At 40.0% G+C, this 24,380-nt stretch overlaps 1 protein-coding gene across 1 annotated transcript in view; it reads left to right on the forward strand.

Moving 5' to 3' along the window:
• The window catches only part of atp8a1 (ATPase phospholipid transporting 8A1), a 122,658-nt gene that overhangs the window by 44,115 nt on the left and 54,163 nt on the right, over window positions 1-24,380 (forward strand). The window lies entirely within an intron of this gene.

Here is a 24,380-nt window from a genome sequence, read left to right on the forward strand (position 1 = left end):
CTTGCATAACGTTGAAAGACTAATTGTGGCGATACAATTTCCCACAGATTCCCTCTCTCTCGCAAAGATTGCATTGCACCTGTACTACCATTACTGTACCTCAATTCCGGCTTGCAAAGTTTGCATTTCCTTCTCATTTAACTTCTCAAAGTATTGCCATACAAGACCGCTTCTGTAGCTTGCCTTTCTCTGACATTTTTCCAAAGTTAACCACGATGACGTAGTGGTGGAGAGTTGACTCCAAATAATTGATTCTTCGACTCTTTGAACGTTGACTCCTGATGTCAACTCCCATTTCTGAGTGTCAAGATTCGATTTAGCTAGGAATCGCCTCCTAAGAGTCAGTATTTTTGGAATGGAGGAGACTGATTAGTTGCCGTACTTCCGAGAACACAATCACTCGCATCTTGCATAGCAAGCTAGTGAGGGACGGCAATCAAATGCTGTATCTTGTCTCAACTTCAGTAAAGTAGGGAATATCATGAATGAATAGGCAAAGATATTCTACACGCAACAGACCAAAGGCTGAACACACACTTGCATCATTAGCGAAGAGCAAAGAGCAGGCGAGCCAGCGCGAGGGAGGGAGAGAGGAGGAGGAGGCAGAAAGATATATTTTTTTGGTAATCTGTATGTCGCAATGTCTTGTCTTTCATGCCTCGCAAATTCACCACAGTAGCCTAAAGTTTGCCTTTTCCTCACTGGTTAGATTTAAATGACACAACTTTCGCCATGTCTTTACAACCTATCATCAAGTTAGGCTATAACACGGAAAATAATATGTTTTGTGATAACTGCACCCCCCACAAAACATGGATTTATGGATTTTTCTTAACTTTAAGGATCCCAACTTAGTTTTAACATCTTAAATGTTCAAACCCCTACTAGAGAACAACTAGAGTTACTTACAGTATGTTACTCATCTCCTGCTAAATATAACATGACTCTGGATGTTTCATACATTTCCTCACACAATTCTCCAGTGCTGACCGGCGAGAAGAGCAATTCAAGTACGGATGCATTTTATATTGTCAGATATTTGCTTGATATGATGGATGATAAAACGTCTATTCCGTTTGGTGCATGAAGCTCCATCTAGGGCCAATATTGTGTCATTTATTAACTAGCCAGCCTGCGTAGAACCCGACGAGAAACCTGATTTGAATACTAAAACTATAAGGTCAGGAGAGACAAATCGTGTGGCATTGTCAAGTTGTCAGGACTTATTTTTTTGTGTATTGGGTATTGGGCCTCAAAGGTAGCAAGAGGCCTTTGGGTCTCCGGGTTATTTTGTTCCACTGTATATCATTACCAGATGAAGTCACACTGCAGTTCTTCACGTTCTCTTTCTCTCTTTCTCACGCTTTCTCTCTCTCTCGCTTTCTCTCTCTCTCTCTCGCTTTCTCTCTCTCTCTCTCTCTCTCTCTCTCTCTCTCGCTTTCTCTCTCTCTCTCTCTCTCTCTCGCTTTCTCTCTCTCTCTCGCTTTTTCTCTCTCTCTCTCTCTCGCTTTCTCAAATTCAAATTCAAATTCAAGCTGCTTTATTGGCATGAAAAACATTGTGTCAATATTGCCAAAGCAACAATGTATACAATATACATTGTAATACAATTAAAACAATGACAAACAATAATATAGAATGGCAGTAAATAATAATACAAAATTAAATATAAAAATAGTAACAATAAAAATGGTAACAGTCAATAGTCGGAGTAGTAGGAGTAGGAGAACGGGGCAAGTAAGTGTTCATGCTGACGTATGACGTAAAGGTAACGTAAGGGTAATGGCGGACTGAAGGGATTTATGTAGAGCACCTCAAGATAAAACATAATATTCGAAATATCTGCTAAATTAGACTAAAATATTAGCACTACTTAATCTGGTGAGTGATAACCTTCAATCTGGACAATAACACAAAACAAATCCTAAAACTAGAGACATTTATCGACAAATATTACGAAAACAGGCAACAACCAAACATGACGGAGAGTAAGACAGGGGAACCGATTACAAAACGAAAACGTGACTCTTCTACAGACACTGATGATTTAATATTCTCACCACCGGGAATGGTAAAGGTCGAAACCGATCTGTTAAAATCAATAAATGACAAACTGGGTATACTTGAATTAGTTAGTAAGGATATAAAAGAGTTGAAGGCAAGCCTAGAGATGAGTGATGAAAAAGCTGCGACATTGGAGAAGCAAACACACGCGCTAAAAGGGACAGTCAATAAGATTGAAACCGAAATGAATGGAATTAAAAAGGAGAACACCGTTCTGAAAGAAACCTTACTGGACATACAAACTAGATCCATGAGAGAGAATTTGGTACTTACAGGTATCCAAGAAAAAGAAGGAGAAGTTCCTGAATCTATAGTTAGAGAGTTCCTCCTTACAGCGCTTCAGATTCCATGCGAAGTTATCGACAAAATCCAACTTGAACGCGTTCACCGCTTCGGACAGAGAGGGCAGAGGTACGAACGCCCAATCGTTGCCAAATTTGCTTCATTTAAAGATAAAATAATGGTTAAAAGCCTGGGTAAAAGACTTGCTGGGACCAAAATTGGCATGAATGATCAGTTTCCGAAGGAAATTGCAGAACGGCGCAAAGTTCTGTATCCAATTTTCAAAGAAAATAGATTAAAAGCGAAACGAGTAGCTCTCGTCGTTGATAAATTATATATTGATAACCAGTTGTTCAGAGACACAAAGACTACTCCATGGTTATTTTAAAAATTACAAAGTTCTCATAGACGAGGGAAATAAACACAATTCAAGCCCGGTTACTGATTGTAACAATACAATAAAAAATATAGCTTTTCTATAAATCTTCACATATAACTAATTGAACACACAAGCACTAATTCAACATAGTGAAGATAAAAACTAAGTAAACAGAAGGCACAGTATGTGTGGATGGTATGGTTTGTGTTTATTTTTTATTTTATTTGTTATGTTTGGAAAGTTGAGTGAGTGAGTAATGAAATGGTTGCATATCCCAGAGCCAATGTATTGCTGTGAGCCGGGTATGAGAGGGCTTTCAATGTTGTTAAGATGATGGATATACTTTTATAATGAATTATACGTCTTATTTATTTATTGTCCTATCATGGAGAACTACATTTTTTATTTATTTTTTTATAAATTATATCTAATTATTTATTATCCTATTTTAATGGTACGGTCCATGGCACTATACCCTAGACACCCACCTGAATGACCCAGATACTAAGGAGAAGTCCCTAACTGTTATGTGCCCGCTGTAAGCGGTCTGTATGCAGCTAAAATGAGGTCAGAGACCAAGAGCAGCACTGCCCCCTCAAGATTCTGAGCCTGCTTGGCAGGGTTGGTCCTGCAAAGCCAAAGCCCCATAAAGGGAGAGCATAATATACAAGGAAATTCTCAAAGCTGCTAATGAGAACCATGACGACCTTGTACCTAGCCGGTGGGGATTCCGGTGGGGTGCCCCCACCCAGGCAGTGGCAGTGCTGGCAACACTAGCTGCAGTAACCCATGGGGAGGGGGTCACACTCGGACATTCAGAGAGGGGGTATATTATTGTGGCCCTGGCGGCACAAAATCAAAGTCGGACTGCATGGAGATGCGTGGGGACATGGTCATGACGGGTGGCCGTATTGTGGGTGTTTCAGGAATAAGGTGTACATTTGACCTCCATTATCTAGGATATGACAATGGTAAATAAATCTCTCAATTTTTGCTAATTTTTTGTGCGGTCTTGCAGGCCTTCTCATGCAGCTGCAACTGCAAGTGCATTTGTAAATCATGACCCATCTTGAGTTGGGCTCTGGGATGGTGCAATTGTTGAGAAAGTGAGCTTATGGTTGTGTGGGGGTAAGGGCTGAGTGTGTGTGGGTGTATGTGTGTATCCCACAACTGTTGCGAAGGAAGAAGTAAAAGATGTTAGGGACAATAGAGGATGATCCACAGATATATATAATACAAATCGAGGTGAGGGCAATGGAAATGCATATGGTAATTGATCTTCTTCAATTCGGTAAATGGCACTGTATGCTCTTTTCAAAGAATGGATCCCAGTCGGTTCAGGGCTATGGGATACAGGGGGTCGAGGGTGGTCTACCGGGCATTGGGATGACAAGCCATCTAGAGATAAGGCCTTTTAGCGGGTGGAATAGTAGGGACCAATTGGAGGTTTACTTAGTAGAAATGCAAATATCATGGTACAACTATATAGACACTCAATCATTATGTTACTTTTTAATAGTACGTTTACAAAAATATATTCTGATTAAAAGAATGAAAGGTGTGTCTCATTATGGTAAGTGGTGAAATAAGTATAGCCAGTTACAATTGTAATGGCTTAGCAGATAATAAGAAAAGACGATCAGTATTTACCTGGCTAAAAGAGAAGGATTATAATATCTATTGTTTACAGGAAACCCATTCAACAGTTTTAGATGAAGTTTTGTGGAAAAAGAACTGGGGGGGCAAAATATATTTCTCCCATGGGCAAAGAAATTCAAAAGGGGTGATGGTTTTAATTAACAATAATTTTGATCCAAATGTGCAAATTGTCCAAACAGATCCTCAAGGTAGATGGATTATTTTAAATATGTTATTGGACAATAAACAAATATGGCTTGTTAACCTATACGGTCCGAATAATGATGATCCAAGCTTCTTTGAAAATATATATAAGAATTTATCAACTCTACAAGCAACACTAGACTCTATTATTATAGTGGGAGATTTTAATACGGTCTTAAATACCTCTATGGACCGGAAAGGAAATCACACTACAAACTATCACCCTCAGGCACTTAAGGAAATCATGAATGTCATGGATATATTGGAATTAGTGGATATATGGAGACTTAAATACCCTGATTTAGTGAGATATACATGGCGGAGGCTGAATCAAGCTAGTCGTATTGACTACTTTCTTATACCATTCTCTCTGGCACCAAAAGTTAAAAAAGTGTTGATAGGGGACAGAATGCGGTCGGATCATCACATAATTGGCATATATATTTCTCTTACAGAATTTCCACGTGGGCGAGGATATTGGAAATTTAATCAGTCTACTAGATGATAAATTGTTTAGAACTAGGACAGAAGATTTTATAACTGACTTTTTCAGACATAACATAGGTACAGCAGATCCCCTTATTGTATGGGACACTTTTAAGTGTGCCTTTAGAGGCCATGCAATTCAGTACTCATCTATAAAACAAAGGGAATTTAGATCAAAAGAGTCCATATTAACAAAGGAAATTGAAGGACTAACAGTACAGTTAGATAGCAATAAAAACAGTACCATAGAGGCACAGAATAAGTTAGAGGAAAAACAAAAAGAAATGGAGGAACTTATTCAAGAAAGATCCAGTGTAATAATATATTATAAAAATAAAGCGAACTGGATGGAAGATGGGGAAAAATGCACCAAATTCTTTTTCAATCTTCAATATAGAAATGCTACCAAAAAAAATGTATTAAAACTTGTTACAAATGATGGAGTCACGCATGATTCACCAAATGATATTTTGAAAGAGGAAGTAAAGTACTTTAAGAATATGTTTTCGTTTCAGGCTCCTCCATCTCCACTAACTGAAACTAATTGTATGGATTTTTTTCCTATTAATAATGTAAAATTAACATCTGTACAGAAAGACTCATGTGAAGGCCAAATTACAGAGGAGGAACTGCTTGATGCAATTGGGGCCTTTAAGGATGGGAAAACTCCAGGGCTGGATGGCATACCAGTGGAAGTATACAAAACTTTTTTTGATATACTCAAAGGACCATTATTAGCTTGTTTTAACCACTCCTATATAAATGGTAGATTATCAGACACGCAACAAGAAGGTCTGATATCGTTATTACTGAAACAGGACCCAAGTGGTATATATAAAGATCCAGTCCAATTAAAAAATTGGAGACCTCTTACACTTCAGTGTTGTGATGCAAAAATCCTAGCAAAATGCTTGGCGCATAGAATAAAAAAAGTTTTGTCAGATATTATTCATCCTAATCAGACAGGTTTTTTACATGGACGATACATTGGAGATAATATAAGGCAAGTACTGGAAACAATAGAACACTATGAAATATCGGGGACACCAGGTCTGGTTTTCATAGCTGATTTTGAAAAGGCTTTTGATAAAGTACGACTGGAGTTTATATATAAATGCCTAGAATATTTCAATTTTGGGGAATCTCTTATAAAATGGGTTAAAATTATGTATAGTAACCCTAGGTGTAAAATAGTAAATAATGGCTACATCTCAGAAAGTTTTAAACTATCTAGAGGAGTAAAACAAGGTTGTCCACTATCGGCATATCTATTTATTATTGCCATCGAAATGTTAGCTGTTAAAATTAGATCAAACATTAATATTAATGGATTAGAAATCCGTGGCTTAAAAACTAAGGTGTCATTGTACGCTGATGATTCATGTTTTCTTTTAAAACCACAACTAGAGTCTCTCCACGGCCTCATAGAGGATCTAGATACCTTTGCTATCCTCTCTGGATTAAAACCAAATTATGATAAATGTACCATATTACGTATTGGATCACTAAAAAATACACATTTTATATTGCCATGTAGTTTACCAATTAAATGGTCTGACGGAGATGTGGACATACTCGGTATAAAAATCCCAAAAGAAAGAAATGATCTCACTCCAATAAATTTTTATAGAAAGTTAGCAAAAATAGATAAGATCTTGCTACCATGGAAAGGAAAATACTTGTCTATTTGTGGAAAAATCACCCTGATTAACTCTTTAGTCATATCACAGTTTACCTATTTGCTTATGGTTTTGCCTACACCTAGTGACCTGCTTTTTAAATTATATGAACAAAAAATATTCCATTTTATTTGGAACGGCAAGCCAGATAAAATTAAAAGGGCCTATTTATATAACGAATATGAATTCGGAGGGCAGAAATTATTAAATATTAAAGCATTAGACCTCTCACTAAAGGCATCAGTCATACAAAAGTTATACTTAAATCCAAACTGGTTCTCTAGTAAATTGGTACGAATGTCTCATCCTATGTTCAAGAAGGGCCTTTTTCCCTTTATTCAGATTACACCTGCTCACTTTCGGTTGTTTGAAAAGGAAATAATCTCCAAAATATCCTTATTTTTTAAACAAGCCTTAGAAAGTTGGTTGCAATTTCAGTTTAATCCACCTGAAAGGACGGAACAAATAGTACAACAAATATTGTGGTTAAATTCAAATATAGTAATTGATAAAAAAACTGTATTTATCGAAGAAATGTTTAAAAAAGGTATAATTTTTGTGAATGATATCATAAATAGGACTGGTGGAGTTATGTCACACATGCAGCTAACACAGACATATGGAAATGTCTGCTCTACCCAAAATTACAACCAATTAATTGCAGCATTACCACAAAAATGGAAGAGGCAAGTAGAAGGGGAAAAAAGTAAGGAACTTGTATGTCGGCCCTGTATTAAAGAACATAAATGGTTAAAGAAAAGTGTGATAAATAAAAACATATACCAATTTCATTTAAGGACCAAAAAACTGACAGCTGTGCCATATAAATTGCAAAATAGTTGGGAAGAGATTTTCGATGTACCCATTCCATGGCACATGGTTTATGAATTGATACGCAAAACAACGCCGGATTCAAAACTTCGAATTTTTCAATTTAAATTACTGTACAAAATTCTTGCAACTAATAGAATGTTATATATATGGGGTATACAATCTTCCCAGCTCTGCAGATTCTGTTGTGAGGAGGCAGAGTCATTAGATCATTTATTTTGGTATTGTCCATATGTAGCTCGTTTTTGGTCACAGGTCCAGGAATGGCTGAAGAATTGCAACATTTGCCTAGAACTAACGCTACAGATAGCAATACTGGGGGATTTGAAAAGCCATAGTCAATCAATCAATAATATAATAATTATTTTAGCAAAAATGTTTATTTTTAATTTACAATCTGTAGAAGCTATGAGAATAGGAAGGTTCAAATCTTTTGTGAAGCATCACAGCACAGTTGAAAAATATATGGCAAATAAAAATCCGAAATGGATGATGTTGGAAGATAGATGGGAAGGGTTGAGTGGAACTGAAGGGTGGGACTAATAACAAGATAAACAATGTAGGGCATACGGGATCTGTGAAATGTGTATAGGTGCGGAGCTTTTGTGAAATAGCACAGTTACAAGTGGAAATAAAATTGGATGGACAACAGAAATAGAGGAAGGACTAAGAACAAACAAGAGAGAACTATTATAAAGTAGTCTGTGTCTGTAAAATAGGTATAAGATGTATAAATTGAAGGTAAAAGCAGAAGTGTTTATTAGTTTACTCCAATTGGGGGAGCGGTGGTAGGGTTGCGGGGAATAATAATAAAGGTATATTCTTTAAAAAAGTATGTATGTCTATATAGGTATGTGTATGTATATATGTATATATGTATGCATGCGTGTATGGATATATATATTTACCCCAAAAAATATGGGGGATTGGAAATGATGCAGACAATTACATTGGAAGCAACATTCTTTCCGCAATATTAAGCTGATCCACCCCAATAAAAAAAAAAAAAAAAAAAAACAGTCAATAGTCGAATGTAATGTATGGTGTAATGCACCACTACCATCATTAAACTGCTATCATTACCATTACCACCCATACCATTACTATTTGGAATGATAAACAACAATAATAATACTAATAACAATAACAGTAATAACAATAACAGTCCTAATAAGTAAGTTACTGCTTACTATGCAGATGTTATTATTCAGTGTCCCTCAGGCTATGGCAGGTAAATACATATTTGGCTGCAAGAGAAGCCATTGCTCCTTCGCCCATGAGTATTTTTAGTTTTTCCTCTGGGTTTAAAACCTCTTATGGCTGCAAGCCCGAGGTCGGTACACCTATGACAACATCCCCCACCCCCCCCACACTGATTAGCATCGCTAGCATAGCGTCACAATTAAATAGTAGCATCTAAATATCATTAAATCACAAGTCCAAGACACCAAATGAAAGATACAGATCTTGTGAATAAAGCCACCATTTCAGATTTTTAAAATGTTTTACAGGGAAGACAAAATATGTAAATCTATTAGCTAACCACGTTAGCAAAAGACACCATTTTTCTTTGTCCACCATTTTTTCTCTCCACCAGTAGCTATCACCAATTCGGACAAATAAAGATATTGATAGCCACTAACCAAGAAAAAACCTCATCAGATGACAGTCTGATAACATATTTATTGTATAGGATAGGTTTTGTTAGAAAAATGTGCATATTTCAGGTATAAATCATAGTTTACAATTGCACCCACCATCACAACTCGACTAGAATAAATACACTGAGCAACGTGTATTACCTAATTACTAATCATAAAACATTTCTTAAAAATACACAGCTCACAGCAATGGAAAGACACAGATCTTGTGAATTCAGACAATATTTCAGATGTTCTAAGTGTTTTACAGCGAAAACACAATAAATCGTTATATTAGCATACCACATGTGCAAACGTTACCAGAGCATTGATTCTAGCCAAAGAGAGCGATAACGTAATCATCGCCAAAATATATTAATTTTTTCACTAACCTTCTCAGAATTCTTCCGATGACACTCCTGTAACATCATATTACAACATACATATAGAGTTTGTTCGAAAATGTGCATATTTAGCCACAAAAAAACGTGGTTATACAATGACAAAACTAGCAAAACTAGCCTGAAAATGTCGGGCGCCATATTTGACAGTGATCTTGTCTCATGATTAACTATTCATAAACTTGACTAAAAAAATATAAGTTGGACAGCTATCGAAAGACAAATTAGTTCTTAATGCAATCGCTGAATTACATTTCTAAAATTATCCTTACTGTGCAATACAGGGTTCGCCAAGCGAAGCTATACCAAAGAAAATGGCGGAATATGCGTTTAAAATTTTTCGACAGAACAACGATTTATCATCTTAAATATTTCTTACTATGAGGTGATCTTCCATCAGAACCTTGGGCAATGTATCCTTTCTTGGGTCTAATCTTCTTTTGGTCGAAAGATGTCCTCTTGTCCGTCGAAATGCCCACTAACGTTCGACCGGTACTGGAAACGTGCCCAAAGCTTCAAAGTGCATCACTAAGAATTGCCTCAAAATCGCACTAAACGGATATAAATTGCTATAAAACGGTTTAAATTAACTACCTTATGATGTCTTTAACACCTATAACGAGTAAAAACATGACCGGCGAAATATTACTGGCTAAACCCAAGCTTGGAAAGAGAGCAGGTCCAACGTCCATCGTGCGTCAGGCGCAGCAGGAAAAGAACGGTACATCCGGTCTTTGGCTTTTTATACAGGCCCTGATTGCGCAATCGACTCCATTCAAATTGTCACCTCTTACTGACATCTAGAGGAAGGCGTGGGCAGTGTTTGTATCCTCATAGGATTTACAGGGACTTTAAAACTGACCTGGGACCAGAGGCCAACATTTCTGAAATCTCACTCCATATCAGGAAAAGTGCTGTAGAATGAGTTCTGTTCCACTCAGAGACATAATTCAAACGGCTATAGAAACTAGAGAGTGTTTTCTATCCAATAATAACAATAATATGCATATTGTACGAGCAAGAATTGAGTACGAGGCCGTTTGAAATGGGCACCTTAAACAGAGCTACTCAATACTGCCCCTGCAGCCATAAAAAGTTAATAAGTAAAAATTTGGAATAAATGTAGTCATTTCTGTGAATAATGAATCTCTTGGTGAGGAATATTTATCACAGTAAAGGAGAAAGTGCATCTCTGTTTCTACGTCCCCTGTCAGGCAGTGACCACATACACGCTCCTCTTTGGGTAGCCATGTCTTTTTATGTCTGCCGGTTTCTATTGCCAATCGGTGGTCACTCAGCCTGTACTTGGTAAGGATCTGTCTCTGCTTCGAATCTCTGACAGAGTAGAGATATTCAGCCAATTCATATTCTCTTGTTTAGGGTCAGATAGCAATTTAGTCGGCTTTGGGATTTTGTTTCGTTTTTCCAATGTTGTAAATATGAGTCCTTTGCTTGGTTCATGATTTTGTTTATTGGAATTCTTTCTTTTGAAGCAGTGCTGGTGTCAGCTTGGTTGGTTAGGTCCAACACCAGCTGACTGAGAGGGCTCGTTTCTGGGCTCAGCTCTTGGGTTTGAAGTGCTTTAAATTGCAGACTCGAATTTGGACTTGAATTTAGATGTAGCCAAAATTTTAATGATCTTTTCTGTATTTTCATTATTACTGGAAAGCGGCCCAATTCTGCCCTACATGCATTAGTTGGTGTATTTCTCTGGACTTGTAGGATTTTCCGACAGAATTCTGCATGTAAGGTTTCAATTGGATGTTTGTCCCACATTTTAAAGTCCAGTTTATTGAGTGGCCCCCAAACCTCACTTCCGTAAAGAGCTATTGGTAGGATTACACTGTCAAATATTTTGGTCCAAATTCTAATTGGGATGTTGATTTTGAATAATTTCATTTTTATTGCATACAATGCTCTGCGGGCTTTTTCTTTGAGTGCATTCACTGCCCTATTAAAGTTTCCCGATGCAGATATGGTCAGACCAAGGTAGGTGTAATTTTTTGTGTGTTCAATGATGGTGTTGTTCAGGGTGAATTTATATTTGTGTTTCTGACATCTGTTTTGTTTTTGGAAAATCATGATTTTAGTTTTTGGGAAATTTACTGCCAGGGCCCAATTATGGCAATATTGCTCTAGAATATTAATGTTCTGTTGAAGACCTTCTTTGGTTGGTGATAGAAGTACCAAGTCATCAGCATATAGCAGGTATTTCACCTCTGTGTCAAATAGTGTGAGTCCTGGGGCTGGAGAATTGTCCAACATGTCTGCTAATTCATTGATATAAATGTTGAAAAGATTTGGACTCAAACTACAGCCTTGTCTCACACCTCGACATTGTGAAAAGAATTCTGTTCTTTGGTTTTTGATTTTTATTGCACACTTGTTTTCTGTGTACATACATTTTATTAAGTCATACACCTTACCACCAAGCCCACTTTGGAGAATTTTGTAGAATAGCCCTTCGTGCCAAATAGAATCAAATGCTTTTTTAAAGTCAATAAAGCAAGCAAAGATTTTGCCCTCCTTTTTTTGGTGGACGTGTTTATTAATTAGTGTGTGTAAGGTGTATATATGGTCAGTAGTGCGATGGTTAGGGAGAAAGCCAATTTGACATTTAGTTATTACATTTTTTTCTTGAAGAAAGGTTTGGATTCTTGAATTCAAAATGCTACAGAAAACCTTTCCCAAGTTACTGTTTACACAAATTCCCCTGTAATTATTGGGGTCTGATTTGTCTCCACTTTTGTGGATAGGGGAGATGAGCCCCTGGTTCCAGACATCAGGGAAGCAGCCAGAAGTTAAAACCATGTTGAACAATTTAAGCACAGCATTTTGCAACTCAGGTGTGCTGTTTTTCAGCATTTCATTTCTGATGTTGTCTAGACCACAAGCCTTCTTTGATTTAATAGATTTGAGCTTTTCATTTAGTTCTTGTTGGGTTATTGGGTAATCTAATGGATTTTGGTTATTTTTAATGACTGATTCAAGGATTTTCAATTTTTCTTTAATTTCTAATTGGTTCTGTTTTAAGTCTTTTTGTGGGATGTTTTTGTATAGATTATCAAAATAAGTTTTCCAAATTCCTACATCTTGTATGGCTAATTCTTGTGGCTTTGTTGTGCTTAAATTGTTCCACATGTCCCAGAACTGATTTTGGTCAATTGCGTTTTCAATTTCATCAAGTGTCTTGTTGGTATAATTCAGTTTCTTGCGTTTCAGTGTATGTTTATACTGTTTCAGAGTTTCAAAGTATTCATATCGTAGCTCTGGGTTGTTTTGCTGCTTATGTTTTTTGTTTGACATTTGTCTTAGGTGTTTTCTAATTGTTTTACATTCATTATCAAACCATTTGTCAGAAACATTTTGTTTTTTGTTTCTGATGTTGCATTTCTTTGGTTTTCTCAAATTTGCTTTCGATGCTGCTTTTTGGAATATGCAGTTGATGTTTAGAGTAGCCGAATTGACACCATCTTTATTGTTTTGGTATTGTGAGTTATTGAAAAACTGAATAGAGTTCATCATTTCTTTTGAGTTCAATGTTTCAATGAATCTCTCTGCACTGTTTGGAGCCCATCTGTATGATTGGTTTATGTTGAAGAGTTTATTGGGCAGTTTTTTTGAATGAATATTGCTGGTTAATTTCTTCAAAAACACGTTGATCTGACTGTGATCTGACAATGGTGTCTGTGGTCTGACAGTGAATGCACTAATGGAGGAGGGGTCAATGTCCGTGATGGCATAATCGACTACACTTGTCCCAAGAGCTGAGCAGTAAGTAAACTGACCTAAAGAGTCCCCTCTGATTCTACCATTAAGCATGTACAGGCCTAAGGCTCGACAGAGATGCACTAACTCCTTCCCATTTTTGTTCAGTATTTGGTCAGGACTGTTTCTATTATTTATAATAGGGCTACTGTACAAGGAGGGGTGACCAAATATGTGGTGGTTACCTCCCGCATCAGTGTAGTCAGGCTCAGAACCTGTTCTTGCATTGAAATCTCCACAAAGAAGCACTTTACCCTCTGCCTGAAATGTAATGATTTCTGTATGGAGATTGTCAAAAAACTGATTATCATAATATGGTGAATCTGAAGGAGGAGCATAAGCTGCACATATGTACACGTCATTATCACAATAGATTGTACCTTTGTTAAGTTTTAGCCAAATGTGACTGGTACCTTTTTTCATTTCATTTAGTGCCAAGTCCTGCTTATGCCAAATGATGATTCCACCTGAGTCTCGGCCCCGTTTAACATTTTTATGTTTGATTGATGGTAGTAAACTTTCTCTATAGCCTGAGGGACACTGAGTATCTATGTCTCCACGACACCATGTTTCCAGTAGGATTATGATGTCCTGTCCTTTGATGTTTTTAATAAATTCTGGATTTGTTGTTTTATAACCAAAATGTGAAGAGTAAAGTCCCTGGATATTCCAAGAGCTGATAGTTAATGATCTCATTTATAATAAGTGATATTCACTGGTTTGAGTAAAGTACATTGAAAACAATACAAAATAATATATATATATATATATATATATATATATATATATATATATATATATATATATATATATATATATATATACACATACATACATATATATATACACATACATACATATATATATACGCATACATACACACACACACACACACACACACACACACACACACACATACATACATACATACATACATACATACATACATACATACATACATACATACATACATACATACACACACCATTATATATAAATATTATTATTATACCGGTGCCAATAAAATTAAGAATAGTTGTAAACAAATTAATAAGAATGGAATAAGACTGCACAAAAAATAAGTACAATGCAATCTGCAACCCTGTGTGTGTGTGTGTGCCCGTGAATTAAAGGGTCTGTCTAGCTCAGTAGTCTGCATATTAGATGCAGTAGTTGGCGCACCTCTCCTATCTCTGACTGTTCTAGGTGTCTTTTGCCAGAGGTTACCTCAGCATATGTAGGCTGATGATCTGAATGATACATGGTGTGGACTGCATCATGTGGTGTACTTCTCTGAAGGACAGTGTTCTGTCCGACCCTGGAGTAGTGGTCAGAGCTGTGTTGTGATGGGCCAGGTCCAGTAGAGATGTGTTGTGACGGGCCAGGTCCAGTAGAGCTGTGTTGTGATGGGCCAGGTCCAGTTGAGATGTGTTGTGATGGGCCTGGTCTAGTAGAGCTGTGTTGTGATGGGCCTGGTCCAGTAGAGCTGTGTTCTGATGGGCCTGGTCTAGTAGAGCTGTGTTGTGATGGGCCTGGTCCAGTAGAGCTGTGTTGTGATGGGCCTGGTCTAGTAGAGCTGTGTTGTGAAGGCCCTGGTCTAGTAGAGCTGTGTTGTGATGGGCCGGGTCTAGTCGTGCTGTCCTGAGGCGGGTCTGGTCTCGTAAATCTGTGTTGTGATGGGCCTGGTCTAGTAGAGCTGTGTTGTGATGGGCCTGGTCTAGTAGAGCTGTGTTGTGTTGGGCCTGGTCTAGTCGTGTTGTCCTGATGCGGGTCTGGTCTCGTAAATCTGTGTTGTGAGATGGGCCTGGTCTAGTAGAGCTGTGTTGTGAAGGCCCTGGTCTCGTAAATCTGTGTTGTGTTGGGCCTGGTCTAGTAGAGCTGTGCTGTAATAAGCCGTGTCTGGCTCTTTTCTCCTGGGGATGGTGGAGGTACTGTTGTTTCAGAAGGTGGGGCGGGGGACCTCTGTTGCTGGGGTGATGGGTGTGTGGGTCCCTGCCAAGTGTTGCATCTTTTAGGTCCTTGGCAAAGGTTCTGACACTGTCCTGATCAAGATGTACATTATCGTATAAGTGTTGACATGTCAGAGTGGGGTGGTGAGCCGTTCTGACGTTGAGTAGTGAGGCACAGTCCACAGTGATCTGTTGATTTATTTTGTCGATCAACTGTCCTGGGAAGTCTTTTCTTGGTAGGAGGGTGGACACAACTATATTGGTTGTTGGGAACACAGCCTGTGCCCGTTCTGCCACTCTTCTCACTGCCCCAGATACATCTTCACCTTTGGCATGAAGGTCGTTTGTGCCAGTGTGGATGATGATGTTGTCGAGGGTGTCAATCCTGGTCTGACTGAGTAGCTGCATTGCACTGTCAGTTGTAGGACACCAGAACTTATACACCTGGTGTCTAGGGAATAATCTTTCCTGGACTAAGAACTTCCCATTTGAATCAATAAGGATTGCAGTTGTGGGTGACTGTCTGGCTGGAGCAGACTGGGAGACTGGTATTCTGACCTGGGCTGGAGCAGACTGGGAGGCTGGTATTCTGACCTTGGCTGGAGCACACTGTGTTGGAGCAGACTGAGAGGCTGGTTGGCTGACCTGGGCTGGAGCAGACTGAGAGGCTGGTTGGCTGACCTGGGCTGGAGCAGACTGAGAGGCTGGTAGGTTGACCTGGGCTGGAGCACACTGTGCTGGAGCAGACTGGGAGACTGGTATTCTGACCTGTGCTGGAGCAGACTGGGAGACTGGTATTCTGACCTGTGCTGGAGCAGACTGGGAGACTGGTATTCTGACCTGGGCTGGAGCACACTGTGTTGGAGCAGACTGAGAGGCTGGTTGGCTGACCTGGGCTGGAGCAGACTGGTAGGCTGGTGCAGTGTCATCAGGCTGTGTGGTGGAGGCCATGCTGGTCTCGGGTTCTGCTTGTGTTATGCCAAGCTGGTGGACATGTTCTCCAGATGCAGAGGACATAATGACTCGCTGCTGGTTGAGGAGGTCAATGTATCTCTCTCTTTGTTCTAGCTCCTTTCTTGTTGTGCTCAGATGGTCTCTGAGGTCATCATTTGTCTGACTCAGTTTGTCCATTCTGCTTTCTAGTTTAGCAATAGATGCTCTGCTCTCCTCCTTGAACTGTTTCATCTCTTCTTTAAGTTTCTGGACAGTGTCCTCCTCTTGAAGCATGTTCTCTCTGAGTTCTATGACCTCTGCTTCGACTAGAGAGAGGGTGTTGTGGAAACGTTGCATAGCAGGTGTTCTTGGTGTTGTAGGCATGTCCTTGGCTCTGTCTGCTGCAGGTGAGGTAGGTAGAGGGACACTGAGGGCTTCTTGCTGGGTCACAGAGACCGTTGGGGCCTGCTTTTCACCGTCATCTCCCTCCTTGACTTTTTCCTCAGTTTCTGAGATGATTTCAGCTTCTGCTTTTAGGGTAGTAAACCTATTCTCAAAAGCCTGGAGGCTTGAATCATTGCCTTGTATCAATACAGTTCCATTATTATATACGTTTACTATTTGATATGTGTTGCTAGGGTCAGCTTCTTCAAAAATGCTGATCTGACATCCTTGGCTGATGCCTCTCTTTTTTGAGAAAGGGAAATGGTTGCAAATAACCCTTTTCCATATGTGCCCTCGTTTGGTATTAAAAATTAAATTTGCTCTTGTTTTGCAACTGGTAAGATCTGCAAACAGGCATTCATGGTTCTGTCCCATCAACAAACCTTTGAAACTTTTCTTAGCTTTCTCTGTTTTGATGTCTGGTGGGTAAACAATTTCCATAGCAACGCTGGTGATGTTGGCTACAATGTTGCAATAGAAGTGTTGTTTCTTGTATTATTGTCTTTTATGTCTTTAGAGGACTACTTCACCTTGATGTCCCCTTTCCCTTTTCTTCTGTCCTTATTTTGTCCCACTTTGTCCCTTCTTCTCTTCTGTCAACTAGACACTCCTTGTTAGCTAGCTAGCTTCTTTCAGGAGAGTCCCTAGCAACTGCCTAGCAACAGGTAAACAACTTAGCTAGCTAAGAAAACTGTAGAATTTTATGAAAAATTGTTACTTTTTCAGAATCCTTTCTTCTTTGTTTGCTGCTTGTTTGGTCTCCTATTCTGTCTAGCAGTTTTCTTTTGCTTTTTTCGATGTACTTTACTCTAAAAACCATATAAATTTCAATATTTTTAGGAGCTCATCTTTTCAGCTGCTGCTGCTTAATTTGGAACTTGGAATTTTCTCTCTCTCTCTCTCTCTCTCTCTCTCTCTCTCTCTCGCTTTCTCTCTCTCTCTCTCTCGCTTTCTCTCTCTCTCTCGCTTTCTCTCTCTCTCTCGCTTTCTCTCTCTCTCTCTCTCTCGCTTTCTCTCTCTCTCTCTCTCGCTTTCTCTCTCTCTCTCTCTCTCGCTTTCTCTCTCTCTCTCTCTCTCTCTCTCTCTCTCTCGCTTTCTCTCTCTCTCTCTCGCTTTCTCTCTCTCTCTCGCTTTCTCTCTCTCTCTCTCTCGCTCTCTCGCTTTCTCTCTCAATTCAATTCAATTCAATTCAAGGGGCTTTATTGGCATGGGAAACATGTGTTAACATTGCCAAAGCAAGTGAGGTAGATATTATACAAAAGTGAAATAAACAATACAAATTAACAGTAAACATTACACATACAGAAGTTTCAAAACAATAAAGACATTACAAATGTTATATTATATATACACAGTGTTGTAACAATGTACAAATGGTTAAAGCACACAAGTTAAAATAAATAAGCATAAATATGGGTTGTATTTACAATGCTGTTTGTTCTTCACTGGTTGCCCTTTTCTTGTGGCAACAGGTCACAAATCTTGCTGCTGTGATGGCACACTGTGGAATTTCTCCCAGTAGATATGGGAGTTTATCAAAATTGGATTTGTTTTCAAATTCTTTGTGGATCTGTGTAATCTGAGGGAAATATGTCTCTCTAATATGGTCATACATTGGGCAGGAGGTTAGGAAGTGCAGCTCAGTTTCCACCTCATTTTGTGGGCAGTGTGCACATAGCCTGTCTTCTCTTGAGAGCCATGTCTGCCTACGGCGGCCTTTCTCAATAGCAAGGCTATGCTCACTGAGTCTGTACATAGTCAAAGCTTTCCTTAAGTTTGGGTCAGTCACAGTGGTCAGGTATTCTGCCACTGTGTACTCTCTGTTTAGGGCCAAATAGCATTCTAGTTTGCTCTGTTTTTTTGTTAATTCTTTCCAATGTGTCAAGTAATTATCTTTTTGTTTTCTCATGATTTGGTTGGGTCTAATTGTGCTGTTGTCCTGGGGCTCTGTGGTTTGTGTTTGTGAACAGAGCCCTAGGACCAGCTTGCTTAGGGGACTCTTCTCCAGGTTCATCTCTCTGTAGGTGATGGCTTTGTTATGGAAGGTTTGGGAATCGCTTCCTTTTAGGTGGTTGTAGAATTTAACGGCTCTTTTCTGGATTTTGATAATTAGTGGGTATCGGCCTAATTCTGCTCTGCATGCATTATTTGGTGTTCTACGTTGTACACGGAGGATATTTTTGCAGAATTCTGCATGCAGAGTCTCAATTTGGTGTTTGTCCCATTTTGTGAAATCTTGGTTGGTGAGCGGACCCCAGACCTCACAACCATAAAGGGCAATGGGCTCTATGACTGATTCAAGTATTTTTAGCCAGATCCTAATTGGTATGTTGAAATTTATGTTCCTTTTTGATGGCATAGAAGGCCCTTCTTGCCTTGTCTCTCAGATCGTTCACAGCTTTGTGGAAGTTACCTGTGGTGCTGATGTTTAGGCCGAGGTATGTATAGTTTTTTGTGTGCTCTAGGGCAACGGTGTCTAGATGGAATTTGTGGTCCTGGCGACTGGACCTTTTTTGGAACACCATTATTTTGGTCTTACTGAGATTTACTGTCAGGGCCCAGGTCTGACAGAATCTGTGCAGAAGATCTAGGTGCTGCTGTAGGCCCTCCTTGGTTGGTGACAGAAGCACCAGATCATCAGCAAACAGTAGACATTTGACTTCGGATTCTAGTAGGGTGAGACCGGGTGCTGCAGACTGTTCTAGTGCCCGCGCCAATTCGTTGATATATATGTTGAAGAGGGTGGGGCTTAAGCTGCATCCCTGTCTCACCCCACGACCCTGTGTGAAGAAATGTGTGTGTTTTTTGCCAATTTTAACCGCACACTTGTTTTTTGTGTACATGGATTTTATAATGTCGTATGTTTTACCCCCAACACCACTTTCCATCAATTTGTATAGCAGACCCTCATGCCAAATTGAGTCGAAGGCTTTTTTGAAATCAACAAAGCATGAGAAGACTTTGCCTTTGTTTTGGTTTGTTTGGTTCTCAATTAGGGTGTGTAGGGTGAATACATGGTCTGTTGTACGGTAATTTGGTAAAAAGCCAATTTGACATTTGCTCAGTACATTGTGTTCATTGAGGAAATGTACGAGTCTGCTGTTAATGATAATGCAGAGTATTTTACCAAGGTTACTGTTGACGCATATTCCACGGTAGTTATTGGGGTCAAATTTGTCTCCACTTTTGTGGATTGGGGTGATCAGTCCTTGGTTCCAAATATTGGGGAAGATGCCAGAGCTAAGGACGATGTTAAAGAGTTTTAGTATAGCCAATTGGAATTTGTTGTCTGTATATTTGATCATTTCATTAAGGATACCATCAACACCACAGGCCTTTTTGGGTTGGAGGGTTTTTATTTTGTCCTGTAACTCATTCAAGGTAATTGGAGAATCCAGTGGGTTCTGGTAGTCTTTAATAGTTGATTCTAGGATTTGTATTTGATCATGTATATGTTTTTGCTCTTTATTCTTTGTTATAGAGCCAAAAAGATTGGAGAAGTGGTTTACCCATACATCTCCATTTTGGATAGATAATTCTTCGTGTTGTTGTTTGTTTAGTGTTTTCCAATTTTCCCAGAATTGGTTAGAGTCTATGGAGTCTTCAATTACATTGAGCTGATTTCTGACGTGCTGTTCCTTCTTTTTCCGTAGTGTATTTCTGTATTGTTTTAGTGATTCACCATAGTGAAGGCGTAGACTCAGGTTTTCCGGGTCTCTATGTTTTTGGTTGGACAGGTTTCTCAATTTATTTCTTAGATTTTTGCATTCTTTATCAAACCATTTGTCATTGTTGTTAATTTTCTTCGGTTTTCTATTTGAGATTTTTAGATTTGATAGGGAAGCTGAGAGGTCAAATATACTGTTAAGATTTTCTACTGCCAAGTTTACACCTTCACTATTGCAGTGGAACATTTTACCCAGGAAGTTGTCTAAAAGGGATTGAATTTGCTGTTGCCTAATTGTTTTTTGGTAGGTTTCCAAACTGCATTCTTTCCATCTATAGCATTTCTTAATGTTACTCAGTTCCTTTGGCTTTGATGCCTCATGATTGAGTATTGCTCTGTTCAAGTAGACTGTGATTTTGCTGTGGTCTGATAGGGGTGTCAGTGGGCTGACTGTGAACGCTCTGAGAGACTCTGGGTTGAGGTCAGTGATAAAGTAGTCTACAGTGCTACTGCCAAGAGATGAGCTATAGGTGAACCTACCATAGGAGTCCCCTCGAAGCCTACCATTGACTATGTACATACCCAGCGTGCGACAGAGCTGCAGGAGTTGTGACCCGTTTTTGTTGGTTATGTTGTCATAGTTGTGCCTAGGGGGGCATATGGGGGAGGGAATGCTGTCACCTGCAGGCAGGTGTTTGTCCCCCTGTGTGCTGAGGGTGTCAGGTTCTTGTCCAGTTCTGGCATTTAGGTCGCCACAGACTAATACATGTCCCTGGGCCTGGAAATTATTGATTTCCCCCTCCAGGATGGAGAAGCTGTCTTTATTAAAGTATGGGGATTCTAGTGGGGGGATATAGGTAGCACACAGGAGGACATTTTTCTCTGTTAAGATAATTTCCTTTTGAATTTCTAGCCAAATGTAAAATGTTCCTGTTTTGATTAATTTAATGGAGTGAGTTAGGTCTGCTCTATACCAAATTAGCATTCCCCCTGAGTCCCTTCCCTGTTTCACATCTGGTAGTTTGGTGGATGGGACTACCAGCTCTCTGTAACCTAGAGGGCAACCAGTGGGTCCGTCTCCGCTATACCATGTTTCTTGCAGGATGACAATGTCTGCATTACCGATTTCTTTGGTGAAGTCCGGGTTCCTGCTCTTTAGGCCAAAGGCAGATGACCTCAGGCCTTGGATATTCCAGGATGATATAGTGAAGGCTTTTTGTTCCATAAAGTGTCCAATGTTGTTGGCCGTGTGGTTTGGCCTCAGGCCAGTAAGTGTGAGCAGAGCCTGCTGAGCATCTGGTACATGCCGTTGGCTTGGGCGAGTGTAAGAGTGAGGGTTGGGCCTGTTTGCCCGCTCACTACCTGGGCGTATGTGTGACTTCCATGTTGATGCCCTCTTTGCGGGGGTGGGGTGCATGGGGTGGGCAGGAGTGGCATAGGTCTGATCTGTCTCTCTCTCTCTCTCTCTCGCTTTCTCTCGCTCTCTCTCTCTTTCTCTTTCTCTCGCTTTCTCTCTCTCTCTTGCTTTCTCTCTTTCTCTCTCTCTCTCGCTTTCTCTCTCTCTCGCTTTCTCTCTCTCGCTTTCTCTCTCGCTTTCTCTCTCTCTCTCGCTTTCTCTCTCTCTCTCTCTCTCTCGCTTTCTCTCTCTCTCTCTCTCGCTTTCTCTCTCTCTCTCTCTCGCTTTCTCTCTCTCTCTCTCTCTCTCTCTCTCTCGCTTTCTCTCTCTCTCTCTCGCTTTCTCTCTCTCTCTCTCGCTTTCTCTCTCGCTTTCTCTCTCTCTCTCTCGCTTTCTCTCTCGCTTTCTCTCTCTCTCTCGCTTTCTCTCGCTCTCTCTCTCGCTCTCTCTCGCTTTCTCTCGCTCTCTCTCTCGCTCTCTCTCGCTTTCTCTCGCTCTCTCTCTCTCTCGCTTTCTCTCTCTCTCTCTCTCTCTCTCGGTTTCTCTCTCTCTCTCTCTTTCTCTCTCTTTCTCTCTCTCTCTCGCTTTCTCGCTTTCTCTCTCTCTCTCGCTTTCTCTCTCTCTCTCTCTCGCTTTCTCTCTCTCTCTCGCTTTCTCGCTTTCTCTCTCTCGCTTTCTCTCTCTCTCTCTCTCTCTCTCTCGCTTTCTCTCTCTCTCGCTTTCTCTCTCTCTCGCTTTCTCTCGCTCTCGCTTTCTCTCGCTCTCGCTTTCTCTCTCGCTTTCTCTCTCGCTTTCTCTCTCGCTCTCGCTTTCTCTCGCTTTCTCTCTCTCGCTCTCTCGCTTTCTCTCGCTTTCTCTCTCTCGCTCTCTCGCTTTCTCTCTCTCTCTCGCTTTCTCTCTCTCTCTCTCTCTCTCTCTCTCTCGCTTTCTCTCTCTCTCTCTCTCTCTCTCTCGCTTTCTCTCTCTCTCGCTTTCTCTCTCTCTCGCTTTCTCTCTCTCTCGCTTTCTCTCTCTCTCGCTTTCTCTCTCTCGCTTTCTCTCGCTCGCTTTCTCTCGCTTTCTCTCTCTCGCTTTCTCTCTCTCTCTCTCGCTTTCTCTCTCTCTCTCGCTCTCTTGCTTTCTCGCTCTCTCGCGTTCTCTCTCTCGCGTTCTCTCTCTCGCGTTCTCTCTCGCTTTCTCTCTCTCTCGCTTTCTCTCTCTCTCGCGTTCTCTCTCTCTCGCTTTCTCTCTCTCTCGCGTTCTCTCTCTCTCGCGTTCTCTCTCTCTCTCGCTTTCTCTCTCTCTCGCTTTCTCTCGCTTTCTCTCTCTCTCTCTTTCTCTCTCTCTCGCTTTCTCTCTCTCTCGCTTTCTCTCTCTCTCGCTTTCTCTCTCTCTCGCTTTCTCTCTCTCTCGCTTTCTCTCTCTCTCGCTTTCTCTCGCGTTCTCTCGCTTTCTCTCTCTCGCTTTCTCTCTCTCGCTTTCTCTCTCTCTCTCTCGCTTTCTCTCTCTCTCTCGCTTTCTCTCTCTCTCGCTTTCTCTCTCGCTTTCTCTCTCTCTCTCTCTCTCTCTCTCGGTTTCTCTCTCTCTCTCTCTCTTTCAATTCAATTCAATTGACTTTATTGACATGGCAAGTTCATTATTACTTACATTGTCAAAGTATACATATCGAAAAATAAAAATCTAATATATATGTATATATATACAAAATATATATATATTTATATATAAATAAATGGTGGAACCAACAGTAATAATAATAGTAGTAGTGGACATGGGATTACCATTAACAGCAACTACAACAACAATATTAATCAGAACAACAATATATTAAATCAATGGTAGTAGACCAGTGTCAACATGACTTGAGAAGACATATGACCTGGTATGAAAGACAAAACAAAACTAAGCTAAATGGGAAATATTATCAACATTACTTTGCATTTTTCACTGGCTGTCCCTCAGGTTGTGGCAGGAGGACACATATTTGGCTGCCAAAACTGCACATTTTGGCTTTTCACCCAATAAATATTTGATTTTTTCTTCATCTTTTATAGTTTCAAATTCTTTGTATTGAGTTATAATTTTGGGAAAGAAATATGCTCTTAGGTCTGAGTATTTGTCACAGTGTAGTAGGAAATGCACCTCTGTCTCTACCTCTCCCCTGGAGCAGAGTGAGCACAGCCTGTCCTCTCTGGGCAGCCAGGTTTGTCTGTGACGACCGGTCTCTATAGCCAGACTGTGCTCACTGAGTCTGTACCTAGTCAATGTTTTCCTCAGTTTTCTATCAGTCACAGTGGTCAGATAGTCTGCCACCATGTACTGTCTGTTTAGAGCCAAATAGCATTGAAGTTTACTTTGATTTTTTGTGGTGTCTTTCCAATAGGTGATATATTTTTCTTTTTGTTTTGTGATGATTTGGTTGGGCCAGATTTTCTGAGGGCTGTCCCGAGGCTCTATGGGGTTGGTTTGGGTTGGTGAACTGAGCCTCAGAACTAGCTGGCTGAGGGGACTCTTCTCTGGTTTCATCTCTTGACATTGTAGAGCTGTGTGATGGAATGTTTTGGGGTCACTTGTTTTTAGATGGTTGTAATATTTGATGGCTCTTTTTTCTATTCGAATGAGGAGGGGGTATTGGCCCAA

The sequence above is a fragment of the Salvelinus namaycush genome, chromosome 5 (genome assembly GCF_016432855.1).
Source record: "Salvelinus namaycush isolate Seneca chromosome 5, SaNama_1.0, whole genome shotgun sequence".
Taxonomy (NCBI): Eukaryota; Metazoa; Chordata; class Actinopteri; order Salmoniformes; family Salmonidae; genus Salvelinus; species Salvelinus namaycush.